Here is a 16,688-nt window from a genome sequence, read left to right on the forward strand (position 1 = left end):
TCTCTCTCTCTCTCTCTCTCTCTCTCTCTCTCTCTCTCTCTCTCTCTGTCTGTCTCTGTCTCTGTCTATCTCTCTCTCTCTCTCTCTCACACACACACACACACACACATACACACACACACACACACAATGACAGAATATTTGTCCTTATGTCTCTATGATTTGTTTCTAAGCTGGCTTCATGGCATTCACTATAATGTCAACCAAAGAACAGAACCCTGAAATACGTGCTCTTTCACATCTGGACCTCAGTTTCCTCATCTGTAAAATGAGAAAAGTGGATTTGATGAAATGTTAAGGTCCTTTCTAGCTTTAAATCCATGATGATAAACAAACAGGTAGTGCAGTGGGAAGTGTGCTACATGGGGTCAGAATGACCTGAGTTCAAATCCAGTCTCAGACATTAGCAGTATAAGTTGCAAGTTGCTTCACATTTATCTGCCTCAGATTCCTCATTTGTAAAACATCTACCTCCCAGGGTTATTGTGAACATCAAATGAAATAATATTTTCTTTTCTAAGCCCTTACCTTCCATCTTAGAATCAATACTGTGTATTGGTTCCAAGGCAGAAGAGTGGTAAGGGCTGGGCAATGCGTGTCAAGTGACTTGCCCAGGGTCACACTGCTAGGAAGTATCTGAGGCCAGATTTGAACCTAGGACCTCCCATTTCTAGGCCTGACTCACAGCCACTCATCTGCCCCCTGAAATAATATTTTCAAAGTGCTTTGCAAACTATAAACCACTATATAAATGCTAGCTGTTCTTGGCTGCACCAAGCTTCTGTGTCCATACTATTTCCTATTAAAATATGCATATTACACAGAATACTATATGGGAGTGTATGTATTTCTTTCTACACATATATACATATTCAAAGCCTGGCATGAGTGGGTTCAAATCCTGCCGCTGGCATATGATGATGCCACTGGCCAAATCACTTGACCCATTAGTGCCCTAGACAACTCTTTAAGACTCTTGTTCAGAGATGTTAACCTGCATTGTTGGAGGTAGTTTCTTTCCTGGGAGTTTCCTATACCAGTGAAATCACAGGTCTTGTCTCTATCCTTCCTTATCATAATCATTAGATTGTAACCTCTTTAAGCAGAGGAACTGAGTTTTGCCTCTTTTTGTATTCCCCACATTTACCTCAGTGCCTGGCACATAGTAGGAGCTTAATAAATGATTATTGAACCAAATTATTCTCTTTCTAAATTTCTAACCCCTCCTTCAATGTCCAACAAAAACGGCAATGACACCCTTGCTAATTCTCCCAATTCAATACTGACCTTCTGTCTCTGATGGAATGTAGTACTTTGATTTGGGGGTGAGTATTTCTCGAATGTACTTATTTAATATTTTATGTGATGGTTATAACCCTTATGAAGGCAGGGCTGAACTTGGTGTCTTTCTCTGCCATCCTCCGTCCATGATCTATAAACAATGACGTCCCCTTGTTGAGGTAGTAAACTATAGAGTAGTGCAGTATGTAGGTAGGGGCAGGTAATAAAAATAATGGCTGATAGCTATATAGTGCTTTAAGTTTTACAACCCTGTGAGGCATTATTATCCCCACTTTAAAGAAGAAGAACCCAAGGCTAAGAGAGGGTAAGTGATTTGCTTATTGCCTGGAGGTGTCATAGGTAAGAGATGAAAACAAGTCTCTCCTCAATGTAAGTAAGGTACTCTTTCCACTGGGCTCCTGGGAAGCTGATTGGTTGAGGCTTGATGCTGATTATAAAGCTTGTGTGAAGTCCAACTTTCATGGTGGGACGTGATGGAGGAGAGAACCCTGTTTTCCCCACAGTTCAGACAGCTGGTGCTAAGATGGAAATAGAGAGGAAAAGATGAATGGGAACGATACTACAGAGAAAGAATTTACAGGAAATGGTAACTGATGAGATAAGGATGAGGAGAGAAGGAATGAGGAAAAGCCCAAGAGAACACCAAGGTTCCAAACCCAGGAGATCGAACAAAAGGTGCTGCCACTGCCAGAAATAGCGAAGTCAGAAGGAGGGACAGGTTTAAGAGGAAAGGTGAGAAAGGTGAATTCAGTTCTGCCTACGTTGAGTTGGTAGGGTGGTTGGGCTAGAGATGTGGGTCTGGAGCTCAGGAGAATGTTCTGCCCTCCGTGCTATTTTTAGACAGGTAGTGGGTGAAGCTGTGGGAATGGATGAGCTGGCCAAGAGAAAGATTATAGAAAGAAAAACAAAGAGGGCCAAAAGGAGGACACCCAAGTGACATAGAAAGAGAAGAACCACCAAAGACAACAAAGAAAAAACAGTCAGAGAGGGAGGAAGAGGATCAGATGCCTGGGGGTGTTTCTGAAGCCAAGGAAGGAGAGAGCATTGAGAGGGAGGGAGGTGGTGTTTAACAGTGTTAGGAGCTTCAGAGGCTCAGACGATTAAGAGCTGACTTGGTGAAGATCACCAGTGACCTTTAGGAAAGCAGATTGTCCCTTCAACCAGGCATTCTCTCCAGACCATAGGTCAAAGGTGCTTGAATTCTAACCTCACTGCTTCCTATTGCTCATGGCATCCAATGGAATGGTATAAGCAGAAACAATATCAAATTTAGAAACCAGAAGCTCAACTCAAACTCTAGTGCTGACATTTACTGCTTAGCTGACTTTGGGAGAGTCAAGATTTCTCTAGGTCTCAGTTTCCTCATTTGTAAAATGAAGAAGGACTAACTTGGTTGCCAAGGTCACTTTCAACTCTAAAAACTAGATTCTTATGAACTTCCATGGCAATGGAAAAAAATGCCTCCTGAATTAGGAAGGTAGATGACTTTTAGTTCTGAAAACCTCTCTTCGGTTCACTTGATTATTCTTAATTATCATTATGAATGTAACTTTCTAATATCCAGTGATAGCGATATGCCGCCTCTTATAACATGGAATCATTAGTCTTAAGAATAAGGAAGGACATAGTTTTAAGCCAAGAGGAAACATTACCTCCCCAGTCCCGGCCCTCAGAGAGCTATAAGGTCCATGTTTGGTCCTAAAAACCAATAAATGTATCAATCCACATCATTCTATTTATAATACATTATATATATGCATGTGTATATGCTATTATCCTACATATAATATAGTATAATATCCTATTATCCTATAGCCCCCAAAGTTAAAAGGTACAGAAGGAAGCGCTCCTCTTTTACGCATAAAGTGAGAAGACTCAGGCCAACAAAGAAACCATGACTAAGATCTTCTGACTTTCAGTCCAGTCTTCACATATTCATACAACAGGCAAACTAGAAGAGAGTTTAGAGATTATTTCATCAAATATCAGGGTAGCTAAGTGGCACGAGGGATAGGGTACCCAGTAAGGAATTAGGAAGACTCATCCTCATGAGTTCAAATCCGGCCTCAGACACTTACTAGCTGTGTGACTCTAGGCAACGGACTTTACCCAGTTTGCCTCAGTTTCTTCATCTGTCAGATGAACTGGAGAAGGAAACAGCAAACTATTGCAGTATCTTTGCCAAGAAAACTTCAAATGAGGTCATGAAGAGTTGGACATGACTGAAAAACAATAGTCAAATACACTCATTTTGCCCAGAGAATAGAAGTGATATATCTAAAGCCATAGAGCAGGTTAGTAGAAGTATTGAGATGATCATCCAGGTCTTCTGTTCCATTCCAATGTTCTTTCCCCTATCTCAGGCTACCTCTGTTTTTAACATTGTTGAAGCATATTATCTTTAAAAAAATTGTTCTCTCCTCAGGCACTTAAACCCTATTAAAGCTGATCAGTTGGTAGCATTTCAGGGAAGTTAGGTGTGAGTGGGTAGTTGTAAGGTTTATAGAGGAGACTTCCTAACAAAACTATCTGCCCCTAGTCTTCAAAAAATATGATGGTATATGTTTAAAACAAACCCACATAAAACAAAAGATCTGGGTAAAATTTGGCCACATTATTTTAAAATTTAAGAAAAAGTTCACCATGATGATAGTGCTCCCCAGTGGGCTTAATCTAAACATTAAAATATAAATTGTGGGCATTGGATTTCACAACTAAATCCTTTTCTTCTCTTCTCTTACTTCAAATAACTAGATTGTAAGCTTCTTGAGGGCAGGGGAAAATGTCTTATTCATCTTTGAATGCCCTCGGCACCTGGCACAATGCATGTTTATTGATATATGAAACTTAAACTCTAAATCTGTTTTAAATTTTTAATTTAAATTTTATTATTATATATGTTATATATTAAAATTAAATTTTAATTTTAAATCTCTTTAATTTCTCTTAAATTTTCAGAACTGGGTAGAGGAGGGAGAGAGAGCTTTAGGAGAAGGATAAAGTTTTTATCCTCAGGGAGACCCCAGTTGAATAGGGAACACAATGTTCTCAAGGAGGCTTCGGTATGATGGAGAAGCTAGGACACCCCCTCTTCAACATCCCAGGAAATAGAGACATAAAGGAATAGAGCTGGAAGCAAAGCTGCTGTAGATGGCCAGAGCTCTGGATTTTAGTACTGGGGGGCTGGGAAAGTTTAGGGAAAGCGAGGCAGAAGCTATAAATCTGAGAGGGCCTCCTGAAGGAGGTAAGTGTGGAACACAGTTGAGAAGGTTTAGAGAAAAAGAGGTCCCGTCGGTATGCCCGTGTCTAGATATGAGCAGACACATATTAGTAAATGTGTTGGTACGTGTGTCCATGATAGGTGTATGTTGGTAGTGCCTGGGTATAACAGGAGTGTGTATATGGAAGGTGGAGGGAAGGGGATATGGATGGAAAATGGAGCACATTTTTGCCAATAACCCAGACATCAAGGTATTTCTAATTAATCTCCATTAAAAAAGATTTCCCGAGAAGGCAGCTCTGGGAGCCCTGAAATGGGGTCCGCTGGATCAATCGTGCTTAAAGGAAAGAGCTGGAGCATGCTCCCAAATCGATCCATCTAACTCGGTTCATTCTGTGTGTGCAAAGGGCAAGGAATGTTAATTTGCTGCAGTGAGCACAGGGAACCTGGAGATAGAGATTCCATAATTAACAGCTGGAGGACTAGGGTGGCAATATGGCGCTGGGAAATAGTCTTCCATCCAGCCAAGGGAGGTGGGTGGGTTTCTGCAGCTGGGAGGCTCTGGTCAGGATGGGAGCCTGGGGTCCCTCATCTTCTCTGTCTTTGCTCCTCTCTGCTGAGCCTGACCCGATATGTTGCCCATCTAGCTTGTGGCAGAAAGGCTGCTGGTCTAGCACTAGGTCATTCGAGTCCCTTCACCTGCTTTCTCGGTTCAGAAGAGGTCCAGGAGAAGGTGGAGACAACCATCGGCTGTAAAGTGCTCAAGGCAGGTAGAACTGTGAACTCTCCTCCTGTTATCTCAAAGCATTTGGGTCCTCATTTCCATGAGATTCAAATGGAGGCAGAGGAGATGGAGCACAAAGCCCACAAAATAACAAAAAAATACTTTGGATCCCTTTTACTGCCCAACTAACTAGCTACCTGGTAGCTAGATGGCACAGCAGGTAGGGGATTGGACCTGGAATCAGGAAGACGAGTTCAAATGTGGTCTCAAGGCACTTACTAGCTATGTGACCCTGGGCAAGTGCCTTAACTTCCCATCTGCTTCAGTTGCTTGTCATATGAAATGGTGATAATAAAAGCACCTATCTACCATGATGGTAGTGAGGATCAAACGAGATAATATTTGTAACGTGCTTAGCACATAGTAGATCTTTTTTAAAAAGCTCATTTATTTAATTAATTTAGGATATTTTTCCATAGTTACATGAATCATGTTGTTTCTCTCCTCTCCTCCCATAGCTAACGAGCAATTCCACTGGGTTTTACAGCACATAGTAGGTCTTAACAAATGCTTGTTCCCTTTCCCCACTCTAGGAAGCTTCCTGGGATAGATGAAAAGAGAAGTTTGTCTTTTCCTTACCTTGGCCATAGAAAGGGGGTAAATAGGTAAAATAGATAAAGTGCTGAGCCTGGAGTCAGGAAGACTCATTTTCCTGAGTTCAAATCCAGCCTCAGACACTTATTACCTATTTGATTCTGGGCAAGTCACTTCACTCTATTGGTCTCAGTTTCCTCATCTGTCAAATGAGCCAGAGAAAGAACTGGCAAACTACTCGGATATCTTTGCCAAGAAAACCCCAAATGGGGTCACCAAGAGTTGGATGTGATTGAAAATAACAATAACAAGAAGTCCATAGAAAAAGCTGGAAGAAAATTTACATATCACAGTTTTTTTCTTCCATCTTATAAATAGGAGAAACTGAGGCCCAGAGAGGTAGTGACTTGCCCAAGGTCTCAGAGTTACCTATTCACAACAGCCCTTTGCATTCCTATGAACACTCTCACCCTAGATAATTTGGCTGATCTGTGGACGACAAGGATGATCTTGTTTCCTGTCTGTCTTTCCCATTTGATTGCCCGACAATGGGTCAGGCACATATTGTACCACACTCATCTTTCCCAGGGAAGTCCCAAAAGGTTTTGCAATGACACCAGTGACAATAATAATAGCTCGCAGTTATATATAGACTTTAAGGTTTGCAAAGCCTTTACATACATTATCTCATTTAATTCTAACCACAATCCAGGGAAGTGACTTGCCTAGGGTCACCCAGCTAGTAAGTATCTAAGTCACGAATTGAACTGAGGTCTTCCTGACCACAAATCCAGCACTCTAGCCACTGAACCACCTCAAAGAAAAGAATCCAGGCACCTGGTTGCCATTTACACTCACAGATCATCGGTCTATCCCTTCCCCCAGAACCTTCTCCTTTCGCTATCTCAGATTTTTCCCCTCTTTTTCTTTCTAATCCCCCTGCAATGGCCTCTTGGGAAAGGGGCTGGGGGAGAGGAGCACCATTGGATGCCTCACTACCCCCCTCTCCCCAGCCCGCCTTCAATCCCAGCTACCCGTCCATCTACGGTTTCTGCAATAACCTAATGATTTCTCATTTGGCTGCTCGGGCCTCGATGCTGAGAGGCTCCCCTTGATTGCTTGTGACACCAATCTCACAACAAATTTAGCACCTCGTTTCCCGGACGATCCAATATTCCCCCTCGATTATCTCCCGGCGAGGGGGACAGGGCGCCGTGCATCCCAACGAGCGGAAAATGCCTTCCCTGGACGTCAGAGTCGATCAAGCTCACTGTCCTTGGACGGAGGGATTGGGGGGTGGGAGTGGGAGTGGGCAGGGGAGGGGGAGCCACAGGAGGGCCTGCGAGGTGTGGAGAAGGAGCCAGGGTGGGAGGCTGCTGTGGCTGGCAGAAATAAAACCTGATCGTGGGACCCTCTCCTCAATAGCGTGCAGGGCTGGCTGGGGGTGGGCTGGATGGCTGCAAATCCATTCCTCCCCAGGGTCACTCCTTCTAGCTGCTAGCTCAGCAAACCGTGGCCAGAGGGGCAAGGGACAGTGGGTAAAGCTCAGGGTGCCCGTTCCTGATGGCACGACAAAGTGGTCCCCCACCCCCGCCCCCTCACCTGCTCTCCCTCTGGAAGCTCTGCTTAAAATGGAATTCTTTCCCTCCCCTCCCCCTTCTTCGCCATCACTCTACCAGGGTCTGTCTCTTCTCAAAAAGTTGTGTTTCTGTTATTTCAAGGAAAGGCTGATTTCTTTGCTCTCAGTCAGGTTGCTAGGAGGAGCTAGGATCTTGGGAGAAATCTAGCTTAGCTGATTGATGAAAGAAGATGAAAAGAAATCTCTCTGGTTTCCGAGAGGTGATGAAGTGATCCGAGGGCTGGGAAGGGGGGGGGGGAGGTACTTGGTCTGAGGCAAGAGAGCCAGGAGAGAGGGAACCCGAGGAAGGTCAGGAAGCAAGGGATGAACAAAAGAGGGGATGAGAAACGTTCCTAAAGATGGGAGGAATGCAGGGAAAACCACTGGCTCCTATGTGTGTATGTGGTGTTGGGGGGGGGTAGGAATTAGAGGAGCAGTGTGCAAATCTGTGTGTCTGTGTGTGTGTGTGTGTGTGTGTGTGTGTGTGTGTGTGTGTGTATTATATGGCAGGCGAGGTGGTATGTCTGAGGGATTATCTAACGGATAGAGTACCCAGCCTGAAGTTAGAAAGACTCATTTTCCTGAGTTCAAATCTGGCCTCAGACACTTTATTAGTTGTGTGATCCTGGTTGAGTCATTTAATTCTGTTTGCCTTCCATTTCCTCATCTGTCAAATGAGCTGGAGAAGGAAATGGCAAACCACTTCAGCATCTTTGCCAAGGAAACCCCAAATGGGGCCCCAAAGAGTCCAACATGACCGAATGACAATAACATCTGGGCGTACATAGAAAGTCAACAAGAGCTCAATAAGAAGGCAGAAATGACCAAAATAGTCAAATATGGTAGGTGTGGACTCCAGGATAAGGAAGTGAGCAGGGGAGCATCTAGGAAGGGAAATGTGGTTAAGGGTCCTAAGGGAAAAGGTTACTCTCCTTTGATCAAAAATCTCCCAGTGAGGAGGAAAAAAGGAAATAATCGAAAGGGAAGGAAGGAGAGGGATAGTTCATAGAATTCTCTAAAGCTGGAATTTACTTTAGAAGTCATCTAGCTCAACCTCTTAATCAACATGGGAATTCTACAATGGATGGCAAAAGGGAAGAAAAGCAGGGGAGGTACCTGATGATAAGAGTTTTCAAGGAAGGAAGTGAATGATCGTTGGCATTAACAGGATTTCAGAGACCAGCAAAAAGAATCAGGCACTGGTAGCATTTGGGGTAAAAACTAAAAAAAAAAAAATCTTTTAAAAAAGTGTGATTTATGTGGAGATGAGATAGCAACCTCTCCAGTTTTACATCTCAGTTCAACTCCTAAAGCTATAACCCTTCACAGTAAACGAAACACTAACTACAGCTGAATTCAGGCAAGTCACAGCTTCTGTCCACATCAATTTCTTCATCTATAAAATGGGGATGCAGCACTTACCTCATAAGGTTGGTGGAAGTCTTAAATGAGATAATGTATGCTAAATGCTTTGTAAACCTGAAAGTGATTTTTATTATTGTTATTATCCCATCGTAATCTAAGAGAGGCAGCTAGGTGGGTCAGTGTATCAGGGACTGGACCTGTAGTCAGGAAGACCCGAATTCAAATCCAATCTCAGACAATCCCTTGCTAGCTGTGTGACTTCATCCTTGTCTGACTCAAATTTCTCATCTATAAAATAGGAATAATAACAGCATTGCCCTCCCAAGGTGGTTGTGAGGATCAAATGAACTGTTTGTAAAATGCTTAGCTTGGTGCCAAGTGTTGTTCAGTCGTGTCTGACTCTGGGTGACCCCACTTGGGGTTTTCTTGGCAAAGATACTAAAGTGGTTTGCCATTTCCTTCTCCGGTTCATTTGGCATACGAGGAAACTGAGGCAAACAGGGTCAATTTTAGGCTAGTGTAGTGTCTGAAGTCAGATTTGAGCTCAGAAAGATGAGTCTTTTTAAATGATCACTCTATTGTAAATAGCAATAATATGGAAATAGGTTTTGAACAATGATGTACATCCAATGTAGCCCCTTCCCTGATTACCTCTATTATATCCGGAGTATTTCTGTGAGATTTGGGGATGACGTTAACCCCTTTTGAGAACCATATTTGTTGTGGTTCAGTCATTTCAGTTGTGTCCGACTCTTCATGACCTATTTGGGGTTTTATTTTGGCAGAGACACTGGAGTGGTTGGCCATTTCCATCTGCAGCTCATTTGACAGATGAGGAAACTGAGGCAAACAGGGGGAAGTATCTCACAGAAGGTCACACAGCTAGTAAGTGTCTTAGGCTAGATTTCAACTCCAGACTTTTCTGATTTCAGGCTTGGTGTTCTCACCATCCTGTAGATATACCTAAGCTTTACTTAAGAGATTTTGACAGGAGGGGACAGGGGTCAGTCAAAGTCTACAATGGGGCAGCCAGGTGGCTCAGTGGATAGAGAGCCAGAAGGACCTGGGTTCAAACATGGCCTTAGACAATGTCCTAGTTATATGAGTATGGGCAAGTCACGTAACCCCAGTTGCCCAACCCTTACTGTTCTTCTGCCTTGGAACTTATACTAAGTGTAGATTCTAAGACAGAAGGTAAAGCATTTTAGGAGACACCTGGGTGGCGCAGTGGATTGAGAGCCAGGCCTAGAGATGGGAGATCCTCAGGTTCAAATCTGACCTCAGATACTTCCTAGCTGGGTGACCCTGGGCAAGTCACTTAACCCCCATTGCCTAGCCTTTACTGCTCTTCTGCCTAAGAACCAATACACAGTATTGATTCTAAGACATAAGGTAAGAGTTTAGGGGAAAAAAAACCCAAAAAAACAAACAGGAATTTTTTTTAAGTCCTTATTATGTGCTAGTCACTGTGCTAAGAGTTGAACAAGACAAAGAGAGAAAATAAGCCTTTGGGGGTCAGTATAGAGTCTCTGGGTGGATGGGAGGTTGTGGGGTAAAATTACATATAAAATACAAACTCCTCCATTTGGCCAAGAAACCCCCAAATGGAATTACATCTTATGGACACGACTGAGCACCCCTAACAACTAATCTGGCACATTGTAGGTAAAATGCTTGTTGATTGATTTAATAGACCAAATACTACTAGGTGTAGCTAGGAAGTATAGTGAATAGAGAGCCAGTCCTGGAGAGAAGGACCCAGAGTTCAAATCAGGTCTCAGACACTCCCTTGATGCATGTCTCTGAGCAAGTTACTTCCCCACAGTTGCCTAGCCTTTACTGTTCTTCTGTCTTAGAATTCATACTAGCTTTTATTTTAACTACTAACTCAAGCTTTGACTTCTCCAGATTCCATGTTAGGCTTCAAATCTTTCATTCAACAGACATTTACTGTGGAGAGAATTACATTGAGAAATACAGGGTAGTTTTAGCATGGTGGAGTAGATAGGAAGCCCAGGGTTCAAATCATGCCTTAGGCATTTACCAGCTATTGTTCTTGGGTAAGAAACTTAGCCTTTCTGAGCCTTAGTTTTTGTATCTGTAAAATGGAGTTCTATTGATGACTTTCAAGATCCCTTTCAAGCTTTAAGTCTATGATCTCATAATTATAATGATCAAGTTTGGCCCTAAAGAAGAGAGAGTAAAATGCTATCGAGCTGTTTTTGAGTGGAATTTCGAGTGGAATTTCTTGGCATTTAGTGGAATATAGTGAGTTTTCTTGGCAAAGATATTGGAGTAGTTTGCATTTCTTTCTCTAGCTTATCTAACAGATGAGAAAATGGAAGCAATCAAAGTTAAGTGACTTGCCCAGGGTCACACAGCTATAGTGTTTTGACCTTAGTTGTCCCTGATTTTAGACCCAGCACTCGATCCACTGTGCCACCTAGCTGCCCTGAGGTTAAAATGTACCTTCCTCTTTTCATCATCGAGGCAAATCATGAACATAATACCCTGCAGATGCCATCAAACTCAGCTGAAATGCTGATTCATTCTACTGAACATTTCCCCCTCTTTCTATCTTTTTTCCCATTCTTTATTCCAAGGTATGATTTTCTGAGGAGTTAAAGAAGGAATAGTGAACAGTATGCTGCGCCAGGGCTGAGGGAGAGAGAAGGTTTCTGAGAAACCTTTCCTAAAGCTCTTTCCTAGGAGCATAGTCCCTCCTCTCTCCTGAATCGCCCATGTATCTGGCAAATATGTTGTTTGCACGTTGTGTCCCTCTTTAGACTTCAAGTTTCTCAAGAGCAGGGATTGTCTTCGCCTTTTGTTGCATGGCCATTGCTTGGCACAGCACCTAGCACATACTAGGCACCAGGGCATGTTTGTTGCCTGATTGGCTGCCATGGGAATAGAGGCCAGGTTTTATAGTTAGAAAGACATAGGTTCAAATGCTGCCTCCTACATTTATAATTAGTAGATGTAAGAAGTAGCAATGACCACAGATGGGTGAGTCACTTAACCTTTGAGTCTCAAATTCCTCATTTTAAAAATGAGGCAATAATTTCTGTAGCATGTATTTCATGGGGTTGTTGTGTGGGCAAAAAGAGATAATGTATGCAAAGTATTTTGTGCAAACGAGAGTATTATATAAATGTTAATAATAAATGATTATATAATATATTAGTATGACTAAGTTAGGAGAATCAAGATTTGGAAAAAAGAGGGACCTTGCTTCCACTCCCCAATCTAGCAATCAAGCCAGGGTTTGAACCCAGAGCACCTGAATTTCCATTCTAATTCTTCCCATCTCATTCCAAAGAGGGCCCCTGTGGTCACCTAATCCCTAAAGACATTGATTAGGGACCAGAACTGTGGACATCTAGGTTCTCTTCCATTTGTAATATGACCTTGAACTGGGGGGATCCTCTTTCCAAACCTTCCCCCTTCCATTGCCCCGGGATTCATCCGAGGAACCCTGATATTCCGAGGATCCCCAACTCCCTTGGGGTGCTTCAGCTGCCATCCCTGGGAGCAGAGAACTAAGCATCATGTCCCATTCTTCCAGCAGCCAAATCTGATTATCGGGACTGGTGATGGATGAGCCAAGCTTGGACCCCTGGCTCGAAGAGCAGGATGATGGAGTTGGCTTGTCACTGCTTCCCTGGGGACCGGGAGGGACGGAGCTGAAGCCCGGCATCTCAGGAGAAACCCCGTCCCAGTGATCCCCCTGAATGTGCACGCTTCCCACCAAATGCCCAAGAGAGCTGAAAATGACATCCCACGCTTCATGCCCCGAAGGACTAGAAATGGCATCTCCTCTTCCTACCAGCCCTCCTAGCCGTCCCCAGCCTTCCCCAGCTCCCCCGTTCCTCGTGGGGAGCCGGAACCGAGATGCCCTGACTCGCAGCCCCGCGTGGGGCCGGCTACCTCTGGCCAGCTGCCAGCATTTCCCTGGCCTCCTTTTGGGAGTCCTTGCCTTTGCTCTGGGTCGGGGGCCCAGGCCGCCTCGGTGACAGCAGTGGGCCTCGGAAGCCCGGGGCAGGGTGAGGAGGGAAGCAAAGAGAGCGCTGGTTCAGAATAATAATGAAGGATTTTTAATAACTTGTCAGCTCTCGTGTCAGCTGAACAGCAGCGTCAGGGTGATCCGCTGGGGAAAGCGCACCAGGAATTGTCTTCCTGGGAAGTGATGGGAGGCAGAGGAGCCCAGAGTCGGGGAGTAGCCTCATCATCCTCCTCCTCACCCTCACAAAATGTCCAGCGAGTCCCTAATTGAGCTGTGCTGGACACTGTAAAAACAGAATTACACGGCCCTGGGCTCTGCCTCCAGAGAGCCGGCCGCACCACCCACGGACGGCTGCAGGAATGGGCAGCGCAGGAGATTCTCCGAGGACAGGGGTGCCTGGCTTTCAGACAACCCCGTGCTCTCCTGAGGTCCCCCCTTCTGTCTCTGCCTCCTTAAGGGGAGGACCCCCTCCTGCCCTGCGAGGATTGATGTCTCCCTCCACCGTTAGAAATAATCTCCTTTTGTCTCTCTTTTCTTCCATTCTAGGTGCCAGATGGAGTGTTTGTTGCGGGTCAGTCATTTTTTCAGTCGTGTCTGGCTCCTCATGACCCCTTCTTGGGGTTTTCTTGGAGGAGACACTGGAGTGGTAGGCCATTTCCTTTTCTTCCAGCTCATTTTTACAGAGGAGGAAACTGAGGCCACAGGGTGGAGTGACTTGCCTGGGATCACAGAGCTGGTAAGTGTCTGAGGGCAGATTTCAGCTCTTTCCGACTCGAGGTCCAGTGCTCTATTCCCTGTGCCACCCAAATGCCCCAAATAGATGGAGGGCTGATATTGAAATCAGGGAGACCTGAAGATCTTCCTGAGGCTCTTTACCAGCTACGTGGCCCTGGGCGAGTCACTTACCCTCTTTTTGGCTCAGGTTCCTCATTTGTAAAATGGGGATAATAACAGCATCTACCTCCCAGGTTTGCTGTGAAGATCAAATGAGATAATAATTGTAAAACATTTAATATAATGCCTGGCAGGTAGAAGGCACTATATAAATGTTAGCTATTAGTACCTCTTACTAACTACGTGACCTTGGGCAAGTCACTTAGCCTGGATGTTCAGGAAGACCTGAATTCAAATACAGTCACAGACACTCACTGTGTAACCCTAGGCAAGTCACTTAACTGTTACTACCTCAGTTTCCCTATTTGTAAAAAGGAAATGATAATAGTACCTACCTCTCAGAGGGGGTTTTAGAGGACCAAATGCTATATAACATGTAAAGCACTCTGCAAATCTTCACATGTTCAATAAATGCCAGTTTTTCTCTTCTTAAGGCTCAGGTCCCATCACCACGGAACTCCAAAACCTTTGCTGGTCTCTAAGTTAAAATATAACTTAGCCTGGCGTCTAAGACCTTCCACAATCTGGCTTCAGTCTTGTTTCCCACATGTGGAATGCTCTGCCTCCTCCCCTGTACCTCCCTGCCTTCTCTGGCATCCTTCAAGCCCTAGCTTGGACCTCACCTTCCAAAGGGGGTCTGTCTGAATCCCCCAACCCATATATTTATCAAGTGCCCATGACATGCCAGGCACTGTTCTAAGAGATGTGGACCGAAATCAAATGAATTAACAATCCCTCTTTACAAGCAGCTTTGGTCCTAAATGAGAAAACCTCAAAGACATAGACCCAGGGCCTTCCCTCTGTTGCACATTTCCTCTTTATCCTGTCCAGAGCTCGCCCGCACATAGTTATTTAGAAGCCGCCATCACCCCGTTCGATTGTGAGCTTCTCATGGGTGGGCAGGGGCTGTCTTTTACTGTCTTTGTATTCCCAGTGCTCAGAGCAGTGCCTGGTACACAGAAAGTACTTATTAAATGTTTATTCGCTAATTAAAGCTGCTCCTCTAAAATATCTGCACTCTTCTGGCCTCCATTTCCCTCTGCGCATTCATGCAGAGCATCTGTCCTGGCCTGGAATCCACTTCCTCCTCATCTTCTCCTCTGAGGATCTTTTTCATCATTCAAGGCTTAGCTCAGGTCTTGTTTCCTTTTCTAAAACCTCCCTGAATTCCCCATCCCTATCAACAGCCTCTGATGTTTTCTCCCTTCTCAGATTTCCCAACATCTCTTTCTCTGTATCTTTCCTTTGTCCCCATCACATCCTTTCTAAACATTTTTTAAAATGTTTTCCACGGTTCTATGATTCACGTTTTCTCCCTTCCCCCTCCTGGAGTTGACAAGCAATTCTACTGGGTCCCCATCACACTCTAATGGCAATTAATCAATCACAATATATTTATCAAGTGCCCATTAAGTCCCAAGCACTGTTCTAGGCACTGAGGATACAAATAAAATGAAATGATCCCTACCCACAAGCAGCTTCACTTCTAAATGGACAACAAAGACATACATGAGTGTATTCAGAACAAATGTGAGAATAAGTAAAGGAAACTACAAAGTGGTTAAATACCAGATAGTTAAAAAAAAAAAAAGATAGTTTAAAAAAAAAAAGCATTTCAGGTGATCAGGAAAGGTTTCATGCATAAGATGGCGCTTGAGCTGTGTCTTGAAGGAAGAGAGGGACTCTTTGAGTTGGGGATGGTGGTTGTTTGCCTTTCGTTTTCAGAGGATCAGTGATGTCTTGACTTGTGCATGATTTGGATTTAAGTGAGATAGAGTGGCACAAAGTCATCAACCTCACTCTCTCATCCAAAGTCACTGAAGTCCAGTGGCAAGACAAAAGTCAGGGTGACTGCTGATGGCTTGGGATGCAACTGGGGACCTCGACATCTACCATGTCTGATCAAGCTCTAGGGACTCCACAAAGCCTGCTCTTTTTTTTAAATCTTTTTTTTTTTAAACCCTTGCCTTCCGTCTAGGAGTCAATATTATGTATTGGCTCCAAAGCAGAAGAGTGCTAAGGGGGTCAAGTGACTTGCCCAGGGTCACACAGCTGGGAAGTGTCTGAGGACAGATTTGAACCCAGGACCTCCTGTCTCTAGGCCTGGCTCTCAATCCACTGAGCTACCCAGCTGCCAAACAAAGCCTGCTTCTGCTGCCTTCGTGGCCATTGGAAGAAATTGTTCTCATCTTCCCCTTCCTCTGGGACAAGTCTTCACATGCTGGTGGTAGACATCTCCCTCACTTACTGAAGGGCTGGAAGGCCCATCACTTCCCCTCAACCTAATGTAGCCCTTTTGCCAAGGCAGTTTTATTGGGGTGCGGATGCCAACTTGAGGCCCAGAGAATATAAGGTGTAGAAATGAGAGATGGAATTGTTGTGTGTGAGGAAGGCCAGGTTGCCCGGGTCACAGAGTATTAGAGTGGGAGTAAAATGGATTGCGGAGAGGTTGTGAAGAGCTTAAAAAAGTTAAACAGAAGACTTTATATTGGATTCCGTTGTCAATAAGAAGCCTCTGGATTTGATTAGGTAGGAGAGTAACACAGTTAGATCTGCCCTTAAGGAAAATCATTTTGTTGTACGGACAGAATTGGGGAGAGGCTAAATAGGGAGACCAACTAGGAGGATGTCACAATCTGGGGGAAGTGATGAAGGCCTGAACCAAAGTGAACTAATGTGAGTAGAAAGAAGAGGTTGGATGGAAGAGATATGGTAGAAGAAGAAACATTGACATTGGGCAAGGGATTGAATTTGTGGAGCGAGGGAGCATAAAACTAGAGGATAACGCTGAGGTTATGAACTTAGGAACCTCCATGTATGGTTCTGTGCTCAAAAGAAATAGAGAAGTTTAGAAGAAGAATGGGTTTTCGGGGAAAGATAATGAATTCTCTTTTGGATGTATTGAGTTTGAGACGTCCCTGGGACATCTGGATTTGAAATGTCCAATAAAAATTGAGGTTTAAAGGGG

The 16,688-nt window shown here is 44.2% G+C and overlaps 1 protein-coding gene across 1 annotated transcript in view; it reads right to left on the bottom strand.

Annotated features, from left to right (window-relative positions):
- Positions 1-16,688, bottom strand: part of KIRREL1 (kirre like nephrin family adhesion molecule 1) — a 172,671-nt gene that overhangs the window by 54,966 nt on the left and 101,017 nt on the right. The window lies entirely within an intron of this gene.

The sequence above is a fragment of the Gracilinanus agilis genome, chromosome 4, assembly GCF_016433145.1.
Source record: "Gracilinanus agilis isolate LMUSP501 chromosome 4, AgileGrace, whole genome shotgun sequence".
NCBI lineage: Eukaryota > Metazoa > Chordata > Mammalia > Didelphimorphia > Didelphidae > Gracilinanus > Gracilinanus agilis.